The 16,972-nt window shown below is 42.2% G+C and overlaps 1 protein-coding gene across 6 annotated transcripts in view; it reads left to right on the plus strand.

Annotated features, from left to right (window-relative positions):
* Window positions 1-5,790: 5,790 nt before the first annotated feature.
* Window positions 5,791-16,972, plus strand: part of CFAP20DC (CFAP20 domain containing) — a 144,789-nt gene continuing 133,607 nt past the window's right edge. For 2 of the 6 annotated variants that reach the window (XM_080995699.1, XM_080995701.1), the window contains exon 1: window positions 5,800-6,240. The gene's annotated coding sequence lies outside the window, so the exon portion shown is untranslated. Of the gene's footprint in view, window positions 6,241-16,972 lie in introns of all 6 variants that reach the window. The other 4 variants (XM_080995705.1, XM_080995704.1, XM_080995700.1 and 1 more) reach the window with 4 other exon arrangements.

Raw genomic sequence — 16,972 nt, forward strand, 5'->3', positions numbered from 1 at the left:
TGGGAGTTGGAGTCCAGCAACATCTGGAAGGCCATAGGATATGTTAATAATGGTACACGGCAGAGTCTGATTCTCCAGGGCTACATTGAAACACATAAGCCAGCACACATTTCTTTAGATTGTTACTGAGTAACAACAACAACAACAATAATAATATATTAATACCCCACCCATCTTATTAAAAACACGATAAAACATCTTGAGACAAGATCACAAAATGTGGCATCAACATGAGTAGCATTGCATAATGATATTTATTTCAAATATCTCTATCCTTCCTTTTGGCTTAATAAGGCACCTCGCAGAATTAATCAAATTTAATAGAGGCAAAGCAGGCCCTGCTCCCTGCTCCCAAGAGAAAAGCAAACGCAAGGATCTTAAGCGCTTGTGTGAACAGGATAGTACCGGTGCCTGAGATGCAGCAACCAGGTGTCTGCTGGCATTTTCTTTTCTCAAAGACTTGATAACACAGGTTGAATTTTAAAAGAAAATTGGTGTGTGGGCTAGGACTTTGTCATGGCTGTTTTTCAGAGAGCAACCTTGCTCGTTCTAACACCCCAGCAAGTCGATGTGGGAGGAGATATTCCTTCACATAGCTTGGGCGTAAGTAATATATGGTTTTATTATGTGTCAGTGTTAATGCCATAAATTGGGCTTGGTAGCAAATTGATAACCAGTGCAGGTGTACAAAACCAGCACAATGTGTCCAGCCAGAAACACCCACGAGTAGCTCAGAGACTGCAGCCCATTCTGAAGAAAGCATCTGAAGAGATAGCAGGGCCCAGGGATATCAGCAGACCACAGTTATCTGGTGTCATGTGTCTAGCAGAATCCAGGGCAGCAACAGAATAGAGGGGTCATCATCTCCCCATTGCACCATAGGCCTCTAGACATATAAGATCAGGTCCAGTGCTCCGCATCTCTAAGCATAAATGTCCAATTTTGAAAAACGCTGACAGGCTTATGAAGACAGACAGGCCCATGACTATAGATATTCCTTAGATCCTTTTCAATACGAGTGTAATAGGAAGCAGCATGAGCAGGGTAATATAGTGGCCCCTTTTTGCACTCATTTGTGAAACACATTTGATGGCGGCACATCTTTCCAGGGGTGGGTATCTTGCACCGTCCTAGGCAGAGTTAGGGGCACCGAAGCACAAGGGAATCAATGAGCCCAGGCACGCCAAACTCTGCATAGGATCGAGCTGTTAATGTGACCTTTGTAGAAGCAGATGAGGTTGACAGTGCTGTGCATTAATCAGTTAGTTCAGTGCTGCTTTTGCTTCAGAAACTAATTGATCTGTCAGATGAATGCATAGCAATCAGCCAGATATCTCAAGTGCTTCCCCCCTTTGGCCTGGAAGCATCTGTCTCAATTGTAAACACAGATAATGTTCTGGATCGTACAAGGATTTATGTCTGAGGTGGGGGGAGGAGGAATCCTTCCCCCTGCCCATCCCTTATCATACAGTTGCGTCCAATGTCTGCATTATCTTCATTCTGTCTTAAATTGCCCATACCGGGGACGCTTTTTGCTTACTAGGGTAACTTTATTCACCATATAAATAAATTGCTTCTTGTTGGGAAAGATACCATCTCGACACCAGGGTGGATTGGAGGTCCTCACCCACGTGTATCCTGCTAGTTCTCCTTAGGTTTATCACAACCTGCCCCCATTCACACTCAGTTCTGTTGGCAGGACAATGGATGCCCATCACCAATGCAGGTCTCCTTCCCAGTCAAGAACTCCTGCGAGGTCAGTTGACATAATAATAATAATAATAATAATAATAACAACAACAACAGCAATAAATTTATTTATATCCTGCCCTCCCCAGCTGAAGCCGGGCTCAGAGTGGCTAACATCAAATGTATAACACATTAACATAAAATCAGACAATCAATTAAAATACATCCTCAAATCAGATCAGGATCAGAATAAAATCCAATCAGATGGCAACCCACAGATTAGGGTTGGGGACCTTAAATGCTCACCAGGCCCAACTGTTTGTGCTGAACTTATATGGGCCTTTGAGAAAAATTGGGAGGCCACTTTCATGCAAGTTCTTATAAAAGGGGAGAGGGAGTCAGACTGAACCCCGACCAAAGGCCTGGCAGAACAGCTCCGTCTTGCAGGCCCTGCGGAAAGATGTCAAGTCCCGCAGGGCCCTAGTCTCTTGTGACAGAGCGTTCCACCAGATTGGAGCCACAGCCGAAAAAGCCCTGGCTCTAGTTAAGGCCAGCCTAACCTCTCTGTGGCCTGGGACCTTCAGGATGTTTTTGTTAGAAGACAGTAAATTCCTCTGTGGGACATACCAGGAGAGGCGGTCCCATAGGTACGAGGGTCCTAGGCCGTATAGGGCTTTAAAGGTTAAAACCAGCACCTTAAACCTGATCCTGTACTCCACCGGGAGCCAGTGCAGCTGGTATAGTACCAGATGAATGTGATCTCGCAGCAAGGACCCCGTAAGGTATCTCGCCGCGGCATTCTGCACCCGCAGGAGTTTCTGGGTCAGTCTCAAGGGCAGCCCCACGTAGAGCGAGTTACAATAATCCAGTCTGGAGGTGACCGTCGCGTGGATCACAGTGGCTAGGACAAGTAATAATGTTGCTTGGCTGGCTGATATTGGAGCTGTTTGTTCTATGGTACGTTATAACAACAACAACAACAACAATTTATTATTTATATCCCCGCCCAACCGAATATTAAAAACAATACAGCATCAGACATTAAAAACCTCCCTAAACAGGGCCGCCTTCAGTAGTCTTTTAAAAGTAAAATAGTTGTTTATTGCCTTGACATCTGCTGGGAGGGCGTTCCACAGGGCCGGCGCCACTACCGAGAAGGCCCTCTGCCTGGTTCCCTGTAACTTGGCTTCTTGCAGTGAGGGAACCGCCAGAAGGCCCTCGGAGCTGGACCTCAGTGTATAGGCTGAGTGATGGGGGTGGTATACTAGGCCGAGGCCGTTTAGGGCTTTAAAGGTCAGCACCAACACTTTGAATTGTGCTCAGAAACGTACTGGGAAATCCTGCTCTCTGCCTGTGGTCCAACTAGAATCTGGATTGCACGTATGATCTGTAGCTATCCCTTGATGTGTCTACCCTGAAGCGGGGTGTTGGACTACAAGACCTTTCGGTACCTTTCTGACCATTAAAATCAAGACTAAGGCAATGAAGTCTGAACTTGGCTCTGCTCTTCTAACGATAAGAGCGACAATTCTAAATGGGACCTGCAACCTAATATTGCCATGTGAAATGCTTCTGCTCAGTGTATGAGCCAGTCAGCCAACCAGCCATGCCCTTTTCCAGGATATTCCATTTCATTCCACCCCTTTTCCACTTCCCTTCCAACATTCTATGACTAGCGAGCGTGCCCAGTCCTCATTTGGGGGATTTTTTTTTGTTTCATTTCCCCCCCATAAATGTTTTTTGTAGTTTTGTAAACCCTGAGGCTGCTGAAGTCCCTCTCTAGTCTATGGATGGTGGCTGCTTTGGCTACATTAGGATTGGTACTCAGAGATTTGAATTCACTTTTAGTAAACAGGACTGTTCTTGTTGTTATAACATTTTCAAAACAAAGCACTCAACAATAAATAAAATTGGGGGCATAGGGTTCAGCAGGTAGAGAAACGCAGGATTTAACTTGTGCAAGTGGATTTTAATTGAATGTCAATGGAACGTTTTATGTTGGCTTTTAAATATATTGACTGTGCAAGCATTAGATTGCAAGAAGCCTCTGTGTTTTCTTCTTTACGTGCACCCCCCTACCCCCACCTCCTTTGTGGACATCCCTTGTCTCAGCATTTTTGGGTATGCAGACCTCAGTTCTACAGATGACATCCTGATTTGCTCCAATCTGCATTTCATTATTTCTGTTGCTTCTGCATTAATCTATTGGCTCTGGTCCAGTGCGGTGACCTTTGGTGAAATGTGCGCATGATGTTGTTTATAGCCAGTACTTGCATGATGGATTTGTTCACCCTATTCATTTGCACATGGTTTTGCTTCAGTACATGTTGAGCTTACTACCCAGCAGGTTTTTTTTTTAAAAAAATACTTATTTCTTGTGGATTCCGTATGGGTAGCAAAAGCCATATAGGCTTTAGCAAACCTGTTCTCTGCACATTCCTCTTGTCTATTTATGCATGTATTTATTGTACTTGGGGCTTCTTGCATGCCACCTTGGGGGATGAAATAGCCATTTTATGGGGGGGGGGGACTTTCTAAGCTCTTGTTTAAAATATTTGGGTCTAATTTCATCCCTGTGACCTTTTCCTCATTACTTCAAAAAAGTTTAGAAGTAATCACAAAATATTCACATATCATTGAAAGTGATGTTATACTAAAGAAGCCTTTCCATATTTTTTTTTTTAAAAAAGCTTTCCCAAGAGAGAAATGCCAAATCTAAAGCCATTTGTATTTTTTTTATATATAAAAGAGTGGGTTTGATGTAGGCTATCTAGCTGATAGATCTTTGATAACAGACATGTTCAGAGACATAATTTTACAGATCAAAACTACTCCTGTAAACGAACCATATATTTTTCAGAACTTTAATATGTGGCACTGTAGTTATTCAGTAATCATGATCTAATTGGATATAATAAAAAATTTCAGAGAATCCTGAAATGGTCCAAAATTTGTGGCTCAATCCTGAAGTGTTATTATTATAACCTTCTAGAAAACAACTGCAGACCGTACTCAATAATATGCCCAGCATATGGGCATTATAAATTATATTTCTTCTATATCTTATTTCTGAATAATCTCTAAAATTGTGTGCCTTTTAGACATTATAATTGCATTGACAGTTACAAACCAAAATGTAAAACTCTGTTCAGGACATGTTTAAAGCACAGCTTTGAAGAGGCATATTTAAATACATTTGGACCATAATCCCAGGCAAAACCCCAAAAATTAGCCAGTGGTGCCACTGACATCCCACACCCCACAACATCCATTGCCTGAGGCAGCCACTTCACTTTATCTATGCACCTGTACATCAGCAATGGAACTTTGAACCTTCAGGTGATATGCACAAGAATACACATCTTGAGGCGACTCCAAGATAGCCATCATTTCAATCTGAAATGACAATCTGAAGAAGTGTGCATGCACACGGAAGCTTATACCAGAACAAACTTAGTTGGTCTATAAGGTGCTACTAGACTTTTTTTCTTTAATTTTTATTTAGAGGTGCTCAGTTTTATATGCTAGGGGAGCTCAGCACTGCTTAAAACCTTTTCGCTATCCAGCCTTAAGATAGACAGACAGGTAGTGGGTTTTTTTCTAGGGTGACGCAGGGGCACGCATACCCCTAAGTTTGGCCTCATCGAGGGGCAATATTTCAATATGATTGGGAAAAGGAGAGAACCCCTAACCCCTTTTTTTTTAAAGAAAAAAAACACTGGATACAATATGTATCTTGAGGCCGGATGCGGGAAAGGTTTTCAGCAGTGCTGAGCCCCATATATATACATATAGTACAGTGGTACCTCGGGTTAAGAACTTAATTCTTTCCGGAGGTCCGTTCTTAACCTGAAACTGTTCTTAACCTGAAGCACCACTTTACCTAATGGGGCCTCCCGCTGCTGCCGCGCCGCCGGAGCACGATTTCTGTTCTCATCCTGAAGCAAAGTTCTTAACCCGAGGTAATATTTCTGGGTTAGTAGAGTCTGTAACCTGAAGCATATGTAACTCGAGGTACCACTATATACGTATTTAACAAGTGCATACAGTTTACAGTGAGGGCTGCCCTGGAACCTTTGCGGAGCGCCCGTCCCTCGTCTCTCGGGTCACCATGGCAACCCAAACGCGAGGCGCCGGCCTGCCAGGGAGGCTGACTGCAGGCGCAAATCTCTCGGCACGACGCAGAGAAAACTAAATACGTTAAACCATTCTCGCCCTCCCCGCTCCATGTTGAGGGCGGCGGCGGCGGGCAGAGCGGCATCCCAAAGCTCAGGAAAGCCCTGGGCACCTTTCGAGCGGAGCTCACGAGGCGGGAGAGAAGGACGCGGCGGGTCCCTCCTCCTGCGCCCGCCGCCATTTTGAGCCGTTGCGGTCGCCTGGCCGGGCGGGAACCGCGCCGCCTTTAGTCCCTTTTCCCTCGCCTTAGTTTGGGGCAGCTGGTTGCTAGGCCCGCATGCCCTCCCCACCGCCACCAGCTGCCCTGTTCCGCCTCCGCCTCGGAGGAAAGCCGGCAGGCGACCCTGCTTCTTCTCCCCCTCCTCCGTCTCCCAGGTAAGCGCCCCCTTCTCACGCCCATCTTCTCCAGCCAGGATGTCATCCTAAACACGCTTTTCCCTCGGGAGTAAAACCACACTGGACTTTGTGGGGCTTATTGCTGCTTAGACAGACAGGCGTAGGATGACGTTGCCACCCACCCCCCTGGCTCCAGGGCTTGAGATTTTTATTTTATTTTTTGAGTTTTGGTTAGAATGGCACAACCACCTCTTCTTGACTGAGTTGAAATCAAGTTCATTTTTCTTAGGCTGCACACAAGGGCTGGGCGTCCTTTCGTTGCCCCCTGGCAGAGACGCTGCGCCTTTAGCAGCTGTATGGCAGCTAAATCATTTTAGCAGGTCCCCCTCGCTGGAGATGCAGTGGCAGGAACAAACCCTGTTCTATTACAGCTGCATTTCTGCCTGAAGCACAACGGTTTTTTTAGCACAATGACAACCCTGTGTAAGATTATGCAAAATCAATTGCAGGTCAGTCTTACACACGTGTTTGCTCCTAAGCAACCCCCCAGTGTGTACAAGTGGGGGGGGGGTTCCCAGGTAAGTGTGTGCTGATGATGACAGCACTGCAGCATAAAATCACCCTCTAGGAATTATTGTTATCCTTACTATTGCTATTATTATTATCAGTGCTATTTTACTAGAAAAAGAGGTGCCCAAATTCACCATGAACTTGCTGTCTTTTAATGGCAATGTCGCCCACCTGAGAGGTACTGGAACTGAGTTCCAGTGAGTTCTGGCTGGGGAAGAAAGCTGATTATTGTATTTATATTTATTTATATCCCAGCTTTTCCCTGGACTGGGGCTCTAGGCGGCTAACAGATAAAAATAAAACACACAGGAAAAAAACAAAAAACCCCATACACAGATAAAATAGAAAAGACTAAAAAGAATGCAACAGGAAGCCCAGTAAGGTGTTGGAAATAATTCATTTCTCCTCCTTTCATTATATGCTTGGATGCAAAATAGGGTTTCTACCTCACGCTACTTTACTGAATGTGGTGGTGTCGTTTATTTCTGACCCACCTTTTAGGGCCAGCCTTTGCAAGGCTGCTTAACACTGGAACAAATAACTTACCAAAAAATCATATAAGGTAAAGTTATATGGGGGGGGCAGTACTCATATTAGTAAAAAGGATGGTTGAATAAAAAAAAAACGTTTTAGCGTTCAAGAGATGGCACTAAATGGAGTTGGTGGGGGGAATTGCACATGTGTGGAGCCACTATTGGAAAGGTGTTGTAGGGATGGACGAAGGAATGTGCTACTTTTCACTGGTCCACACTGACTGCAAGGATATGACCTTAACATGTGGTGTAAATCATGTCTAAAATCAGCTGTTGCTTTAAAAATATGACACTGGATATCATTGCTCACTTTCCCGTTCTTTTAGTAGCATATTCTACAACCTCCATGCAGTTGCATTTGGGAGCATGGGTCCACATAAGAGGAAAAAGGCAAAAAAGACTATGTCAGTGAGATTAAGATATTTGTGTTTTCAGATATTTCACATGTAGTCTTGGAGAAAAGGTAATGTAGATTACTGGCAGAGCAACCCCTGCTGGCGTCTGGGGTGGGGGGTGCGGTGCCCATGCGTGCTGCGCCATGAGGGCGTGGCATCCCAAGTGGGCAGGGTGCGCCGCCCAAACAAATGCACCCCTCCTGGACCAGTGCTTCCAGAAAAGCAGCCGCTGGGAGGGCGCCTGTGAGCGACACCCAGGAGGGACATGGCTGGCACGTGCTGGCCTGCAGGATGCCCCAGCTGTTGCATCCCTTCTGGGTGGGCGGCCTGTGGCGTGCTTTTTTGGACAGTGCTGGGCCCACTGGAGGGTGCCCAGGAGGGATAGCGACTTGGGTGCTCTGCAGCCCCAATATAGCCCCACCCCTCTCTTCCTACGCTACTGATACAGACTATACAGGAGCAGTGACTAATTTAGGCTGCTCAAGAGTCCTAACTGTTTAAACGATTGTAGCCTTATTCCTTGTTCTAGTACTTGTTTATTTGAAATTAAGTCCCACTGACTTCCAAGCAAGGGTACATGGGGCTATGGCCATGTAGCTTACTTGGAATTGAGTCCCAATTGAATTCAGTAGGGCTTATCCCCAAGCATGATCCCTAACTCATCAGAAAGAAAACCCCAAGCTCTCATCCTCCCTGCTGTTGTGCCTTTTAATAGCACATTGATCTACTAAAATCAGCTGGTGAATCTTCATGTCGTTGTGATAAGCATCATCACCTTCTAATATCTTTATATCAAGTCACTTTTTAAAGAGCAGGAGCAATAAAGGAATAGGAGCAAAAGCTATGTAAGCTTGCAGAAGATTACAGCTTTATAGTCCAGTCCAATCCATATACAGTACCCTGGAAGTAATCTTATATAGAAAGGGCCAACCGAAATGATTAAGGGGATGGAGCAACTCCCCTATGAGGAAAGGTTAAAACATTTGGAGTGCTTCGTTTAGAGAAACGATGAGTAAGAGGATACATGCTAGAGGTGTATAAAATTATGCACCATGTGGAGAAAGTGGATAGAGAAATAGTTTTCTACCTCTCTCAAAACACTAGAACTCTGGGGCATTCAATGAAGCTCAATGTTGGAAGATTCAGGACAGGCTGAAGAAAGTACTTCTTCACACAGTATATAGTTAAACTATGGAAATCAGTCTCACGCGATGCAGTGATGACCACCAATTTAGATTACTTTAAAAGTGGATTGGACATATAAGGCTATCAGTGGCTGCTAACCTTGATGGCTTGCCTGTTGTAAGCAGTATGCTTCTGAGTACCAGTTGCTCAAAATCTCAGGAGGGAACAGAGCTCTTGTGCTCAGCTCCATTGGCCTCATCTTATGTGCATATAGAATTGTACCTGCAGGCCTTATTTTTATTTCATTGGATTAAGGTGTGCCTAACGGCGCAATATCTGGCTTCTATCTAGAAGCCATAAGTAAGTGGCTTCTAACTCGCCAGCCTTACACACTGATCATAAATCCATTTACATGGAAGACTGTTCCACTGACTTCAGTAAACTTTCTTCCAAGTTAAGTATACTTAAGATGTCAGCCTTAGTTATTACCTAATATGACTGCAGATATGGAGGGACCCCCCTCTCCCACCCCATTTTCAGCTGGTGTTTTCATGCGGCTACATTACGAGAAAAGGCAATGGGGTACAATATTAAAATGTCACTTCACCACACATTCTTTTGTTCTGCATTGTGGCCTGGTGACGTGTTGTAAAGTTGTCATCATATCTACTGTATTAGCGCTATGGCGTAAAGTTGTCATTGCTTTATCGGATATAAATGTATGATGTTGGCAGGGTTGATAGGATACCCAAAATAAAAATGGAATTGTAACAATTTCATAACTGCAGTTTAAAATACGAGAACTTGTGGATTTATAGATCCTCAAGAGGTTGCTGGCCATCTTCTACCTTTGATGTTCTTTACTGTTAACAAGGAACTGGATATACAAGGAAGCAAAATACATATAGTCTTGAAAGCCACCTGCTTCTTATTCTTCTCATTACTATTATTACAGTCAGATGTGAAGTCGAGTCCTGCCATGATTTGCAAATATATTATTTTATATTATGGTCACTCTGGTGTGTGATCTACATCAGCAACTGGGTGTGAGTGTGGGAGTTTGTTCTTTTGAACCCTTAATCAGCTTTTGATTAAAATGCCTGGGGTCGTTAGTCCAGGGTTTTGGAGTGTGGTGTCATAAAATATATGGGTAGTGCCTAGCTTCTTTTTCATCAGATACTAGGGAGGCAGTTGAAACTCCAAATTAGTGTTTAGAGTCTATGGTGAGCAGGATGTGACTGAGACTTAATCAAAATAAGTCAGGTACTTTTTGTTAACAGGAAAGCCAACCCAGGAATATATTCCTATCCTCTGTACCCTGACTGTGGTTCTTGTTGCATGCCTTTAACCAGGCAGTATACGTTTGCTATTGTATACATATTAGTTTACAAGAAACATTAGTTGTTAAGAGAGGCAGCAGTCAATAATGCAAAGAAAACTGTCAGTTCATTGTTGTATTAGGCTTTGCTCACTCTTATCATAGATCTGTGACGTAAATGTGCAAATGAAACAGTACTTTCCCTCAAATATAAACACACAGAGGATTTCATTAAAATTTATTTTGTCCTATATAGCGGCTTGCTTGTAAGATTTTTTGTTATTTGTTGTAAGTTACTAGAGAAGACTAACACATGACTTTATTTTCTGTATGAGGATTGGTAGCTAAAGCAGGAATGCAATAATAATTTGTCTTTAGTGTTATGCTTATATTAGGTAATACCAAATGGGAATACTTATGCTACTAACACTAAGTGGGGGCATTTATAATGCTCTAAACATAATTATGCAGTATACATATTTCCCAATTTATTTCCATAGTGCAGGGTAAAATACTATATAAACAGAATAATAATTTCACTGTATTTTGTTCTATTAAAATTAGGGATGCCATCTGATGAAAGAATTCTAGTCAATAAAGCACCTAACTTTTAACTACACAATCAATTAAATTTAAGCAAATGTGCATATGACCAGAATCTCAATGTAGATGCCTCTTTTTTTTTTTTCTTTTTTTTTTGAGATAGTGAAACATAAAATTGCTTGCATCTTAAATAAAACTCATCATTCATTGGCATGGCTCTCATATAATGGTAAATCAAACAAACTATAGTTTACAGTACCAGGAATTAGCAAACATGCTGGTGCATGTTACTGAAGTCATGCCAGGAGGAAGCAAACCAGAGCACTGGCATGGTGTTATGTGCAAACTAGTTCTCATGACTCTTTCTCTCTAAACAAACCACAAGAAAAAGCCAAGAACAGATATGGGATGCAGGTGTGATTAACTCTGGCTCACTGTTGTGTGCAAAGCAGGCCATTGTCTTATTTATTCACTATTGGAGCAGAGGACCACAAAAGAGGTAAACTTGTTTACCTTCAACTCACAGGCCTGCCAGATCAATTAATCAACTAAGTTAATGTTGATAAACAATGCAGTTCTGTGCATGCTTACACAGAAGTAAGTTCCATAGTGTCCACTGGGGCTTACTCCCCAGTAAGTGTATTTCCTCAATTACTTTGACTACTAAAATGAGTAATATTTCTTGAAAAATCATCTTTTTCTAAAAAGGGCCTATGATCCAGAAAGAACACAGGGATTTGCTTTGATGAAGTCTATGTCACCTTGAATTTTAATGCCTCCAGCCTTTAGCATATTTTTCAAATAAATTGGCAGCTTATGACATCTTTATAGGATGCAATAAAGTAGCCATTCTCTCATTTTTCAGCTATGGATCAAAATTCTTATTATTTTACTGCCCTAAAAGCATGTACTTTTAGCACAGCATACCAGCCCAACTGGGGATACAGAACCTGCAGTTCTATAGTTAATGACAGATTAACGGAACAGTGTTTAAAGCTATGTCCCACTGAAAGACATTTTTTTTTATTTTCTGAAATTTAGACCACCAGACATTATTCATAGTCCAACTATCTGTATGTAAACGTTTTGATTATTGGCTCCATAATGCTTCTAACACTAAAAACAGAGAATATTCCCAGGAATCTCTTATTACTTTTACCACAGACACTGCTTTTATCCTTATTGCACATGTTTGGCTCCCCCAAACACACACTCTTTACTCCTAATGCCTGTTTTTCTGCCCCTTTATGTAGACAGCGAACAATCTGTTACACAGTTTGTATTCATATCAATTAATTCCCCCTCATCTTTCTTCAAAATGTAATTTAGTTAAGACTGATAGAACTTTACATCTCCGTTTAAGTTTAGTCACTTTTGTGGGGAGGGCAGATACAGATAACCATGAGGGGTTGTTTAAAAGATGTGTTTGAATTGTGCTCGCTTCGGCAGCACATATACTAAAAGATGTGTTTGAAGACCAGATCGTTCAATAACACTCATACATCTTGCTACTGTTATTATGGCCATCAAATTAGGCCTTTTCATTTGATAATAAGACCATAGTTTTTTTATTCAGTCAACAACTAGCGCCTACAACAAAATGTTTCAGTGTACTGTAAAGTACTTCCGTTTGATGTTGCATTCAGCCAGCCATACTGTCATGAACTGGCAGGATTTTGGGGAGGAGGAAGAGGTTCCTGTTGAGGGGTGCAGCTGAGAGTGGGTCACACACGAGCAAGCTGGGGATGGGGAAGGAGAGGTTGTTGTAGACAATACTCAGAGGGTGACATGAGGGGACAGGGGCTAGTGCACAGGAAGCCGAGCAGCAGGACCCCTCGCCAAAGCCAGAGAGGTCCCCACAAACACAGTGGGTCCTAAGACGTTGGGAACAGCAGGTGGGGCACTCAAGGAAGGAGAGGCAGGCCAGGGCCTGCAGCCAAGTTCACTAGCTGGCCAGGGGGGGAAGGAGGCATGTGATTCCTTAGCTGGGGCAAGGTCACATGCCTCATCAAGCCCAGATGCTGCAATCGGCAGAGACAGTAAAGGAAGGCAGCAGAGCTGAGGTACTGTGGCTGCTCAACTGCCCATGTTGAAGGACCTTGCCTGGAATTCTCCTTTGACCTTCACGGGTTTCTACTTCAACTGCTGAACTTGGCTTACTGACCCCAGACTGCATTTCCTGATCTTTGGACTTGGCTTGCATGGATTGGCTTCTAGACTTGGAACTTTGTCGTATGGATTAGCTTCGGGTCTTGGAACTTTGCCTAGGCACACTGTCGGCCAGGGGATCAGGACTTCATGATACTCGTATTACCCCTCCTACCCAGTTTTCCCTTTTCCCCTCTCTGCCCATAGCAGTCAGCATTCCATCACCACTGAGCATGCTCAGGCCTCATTAGGATGTTCTTGGAGTTTTTACTCCCTTATGATTCGCGCCCACCTACGCTCAACATTTTCTGTACTTCTGTAAACCTTGGGCTTTTCCTAAGCCTGCTAATACCTCCTTCTAGTGTATGGTTGGTGCTGTTTGGGCTGTAGAGAAGATTCACGCTCACCTCTGAACTTTGGAAACACAGCAAATGGTGATTAGCAGCTTTGGAAGTTGTCTTACATTAAGTCAAGCAATTTGTGCATCAAGCCCAGTATTATCCATTTTGGCTTGTAAAAGTACTAATGGTAGATAGGAAACAATGATTACTGGTTTGTTTGTTTGTTTGTTTGTTTGTTTGTTTGTTTGTTTGTTTTAAGCTAAGGAATGTATAGTAAATTTCAGGTTACTGAAATCACTCCATCTTGAACTTAAGTTTATGCAACTTATGAACTACTACTAACATCTCCCTGGAGCATACTTTTCCAAAATCAAGTATTTAACAGAAAAGGTCTCTGTCCCTAAAGTCACTGCACATTTCCTGAGAAGGCTCACCTGGGGATCCTGGCCACAGTTTTATTCATATATATTGATAATATTTCAGTATCATAGGCCTTAAAACAGTGTTGATTTATGTGAAGCTGAGACACAACAGAGGCAACAGTTTATCACATATGAAGGGTCATAGCATCTTTCAGACAAATGAATTCTACATATTGAATATTTAAAACTAAGTCTATCAAAATGACATACCATATATTCGTTCAAAATACAAGCTAACATAATAGATGGTCTTAGTAGGGGTGTATTAATGTTCTTTATTGGCTATCATTGTTTCAATATCAAAGCAAAGTAAAAGTAATAATCTTTACAGAGAACTTCAGAAAGACAAAATAACACATGACACTGTTCATCGATTTAAATGCATGTCCTATCAGTTTTTAATACATTGCGGGTTTGTGATTCATGCATAATTTTGGAATGGGATCTGGTCGAGGATTTAGATGTTCTGTTTGCCTTGTTCATGATACAAACTTTGAAGAAGATGAAATTGCTCATCCTTCTGATGCATGGCATTCTGGCTGCCTAGATGAGATAGGAACTACTATTACTCTTTAGGACTGTTACACTTTAGGAAAGGCTAGTAGCTGTTCAATATTTGCTCATCTGCTTGCCATACTATCCTAATACCCACACCTATACAACATTGGGTTTCGTAATAGAGGCAGTTAGTATGCACTATTGGAGCTGTTTGAGTTGCTGTAGCGAGTCTTACATTATTATTGTTAGCTCCACATAAAGTATTTATTTGCAGTTGAAAAATGAATACAAAACCTCTATTACTAGAATGCATATATAAATACAGTGGTACCTCGGGTTGAGTACGTAATTCGTTCCGGAGGTCCGTTCTTAACCTGAAACTGTTCTTAACCTGAAGCACCACTTTAGCTAATGGGGCCTGCTGCTACTGCCGCGCTGCTGAAGCACAATTTCTGTTTTCATCCTGAAGCAAAGTTCTTAACCCGAGGTACTATTTCTGGATTAGCAGAGTCTGTAACCTGAAGTGTATGTAACTTGAAGTGTATGTAACCCGAGGTACCACTGTAATAAGAGCACACATGGATCAAGACAGATGCCCATCCAGTCCAGCATCCTATTCACAGTGGTTATGTCTATGGTAAGCCAACAAGCAGGACTTGAGCACTACAGCTCCTTCCCCACTTGTGATTCCCAGCACTGGTATTCAAAGGCATTCTGCCTCCAACAGTGGAGGTACAACATAGGGCTATGAGTAGCTCCAGTCATCATGGCTGTTCTCCATTAGTTTGTCTTATCCTCTTTTAAAGCCCTCCAACTGCATGACCTGTAATGCCCTGAATTCTATGTTTAAAATTGGTGTTAAAATGGGCACTTTCTAGACCTCAGGCATGAACGCTGATACTAGGGGAAAGTCACATAGTTTTGTAGATTAGCAATTTCACTTGGAAGTTCTTTAGAAACTCATGGATAGATGCCATTTACCCCTGGTGATTTGTCATTTTTTAATTTGACAATAAGGCCAATAACATCTCTTATCACCACTATTTGCCTCAGTTCTTCACACCCCCTTCCAGTGAAAGTTAGTTCAGGAATAGGGATCTGCCCTACAGCTTCCACTGTGAAGACGGATGCAAATAATTCGGCTTCTCTGCCATCTTATTTTCCTCCTTTGTCATCTGTAGATCCAACCACCATCCCAGCTGGTCTCCTGCTACTGGTGTATTTAATTTTTTTGTTGTGGACCTTTATATTTTAGCAATGTGCTCTTTGAATTTTTCACACACACTCCATCTCTTATTGTCTGCTTGCAGGGGATGCGGGTGGCACTGTAATCTAAACTGCTAAGTCTCTTGAGCTTGCTGATCAGAAGGTCGGTGGTTCAAATCCACATGATGGGGTGAGCTCCTGTTGCTCTGTCCCAGCTTCTGCCAACCTAGCAGTTTGAAAGTATACCAGTGCAAGTAGATAAATAGGTACCGCTGCGGCGGGAAGGTAAACAGTGTTTCTGTGCACTCTGGCTTCCATCATGGTGTCCTGTGTATATGGCGGTATATAAATAATAAATAAATAATAAGTGGTTTAGTCATGCTGGCCACATGACTCTGAAAGCTGACTGTGGACTAACGCTGGCTCCCTTGGCCTGAAAAGCAGGATGAGCGTCACAACCCATAGTTACCTTTGACTGGACCTAACCGTCTAGGGTTTCTTTACCTTTTTACTGTCTGCATTTCTTTTACCAAACTTCATATTTTGTTTTGCTTTCTTCATCTGGACAAGGCTTCCATTTTCTAAAGGAGGCCTTCTTGCTTGCAATAGCTTCCATGTTGACAACATTCACAAGCAGTGCATCCCAGACTAAAATTGTTGGCTAGTGGCAGTTGTGAAAGCATCTTTATGGCTGGAGTATAAGGGAGGATTTTTTTCCACCAAGAAGTGTGATCGACAAAGAAAAATATGTACAAGTAAAAGCTGCAGTGTTGACACTGAGATATGCTTGCTTTCCTTTACTAATAAGAATGCCTTATTTTAAATGTAAGGCACTACCAGACTTTTATTTAAAGACCAAAGAAATTTTGCAGTACTATTTAACCACGTGTTACAATTTAATTCATGCTGTCAATTTAGTAAAGCAATTTAAAGTAATTACTAGATAATACATTTGCTTTTTAAATAAATGTCTTAAACTTTTAGAAAACTGATATCTGCCTTGGGTAGCAGATGTGATGAAGTGTACATCAAAGTCCTGGTAATAGACACTGTTGAATCAGTAACATAAAAATATGTACACTAGATTATGATAATAGCACGACTGCTTTGAGATATTTTTCTTTTTAAAGCTCAGTTTTATCTCCCAAATGTAATAGCGAGTATTTTTAATGCACTAGCTAAAGAGGAGGTCATTGTTAATTTCTAAGGTATGGTAGACTTTTATTTCAGAAAGTATCACAAAATAGTTAATGTTAAAAGGAAGAAAATGGTACAGACACCATTTTATGGGAAATTGTTCCATCAAAGTTACTACCAGTGCTGTAGAGAAACCATGCTAAGGCCTGATTTTCACATTCATGTATATTGCTTGATTTCTCTACACTTGATGACTTGGATACTTAACAACTGATAACTAGATGTTGGAGCCATTGCTGTTGAAAGGCCTTGCATTTGAAGTAAATGTCAGGTTATTCTTTCTGCAGTGTTCAGTGATGATTCATTCATTCGTGCAGGTCATCACTCCAAGTCACACTTATCAAGTGATGGGCAAGGCATTTAATAATCAGGACCAAGCTGTAGCCTTTCATGTGAATAGGCTAAATCCCAGTGCTCCTAAATTCCAAGGTACTTCCTTGACTCAAGTGCAGATGTTCCAGCTGAAGTTGCTCAT

Source organism: Podarcis pityusensis (genome assembly GCF_964106645.2).
Source record: "Podarcis pityusensis genome assembly, chromosome: 2".
NCBI classification, from domain to species: Eukaryota; Metazoa; Chordata; class Lepidosauria; order Squamata; family Lacertidae; genus Podarcis; species Podarcis pityusensis.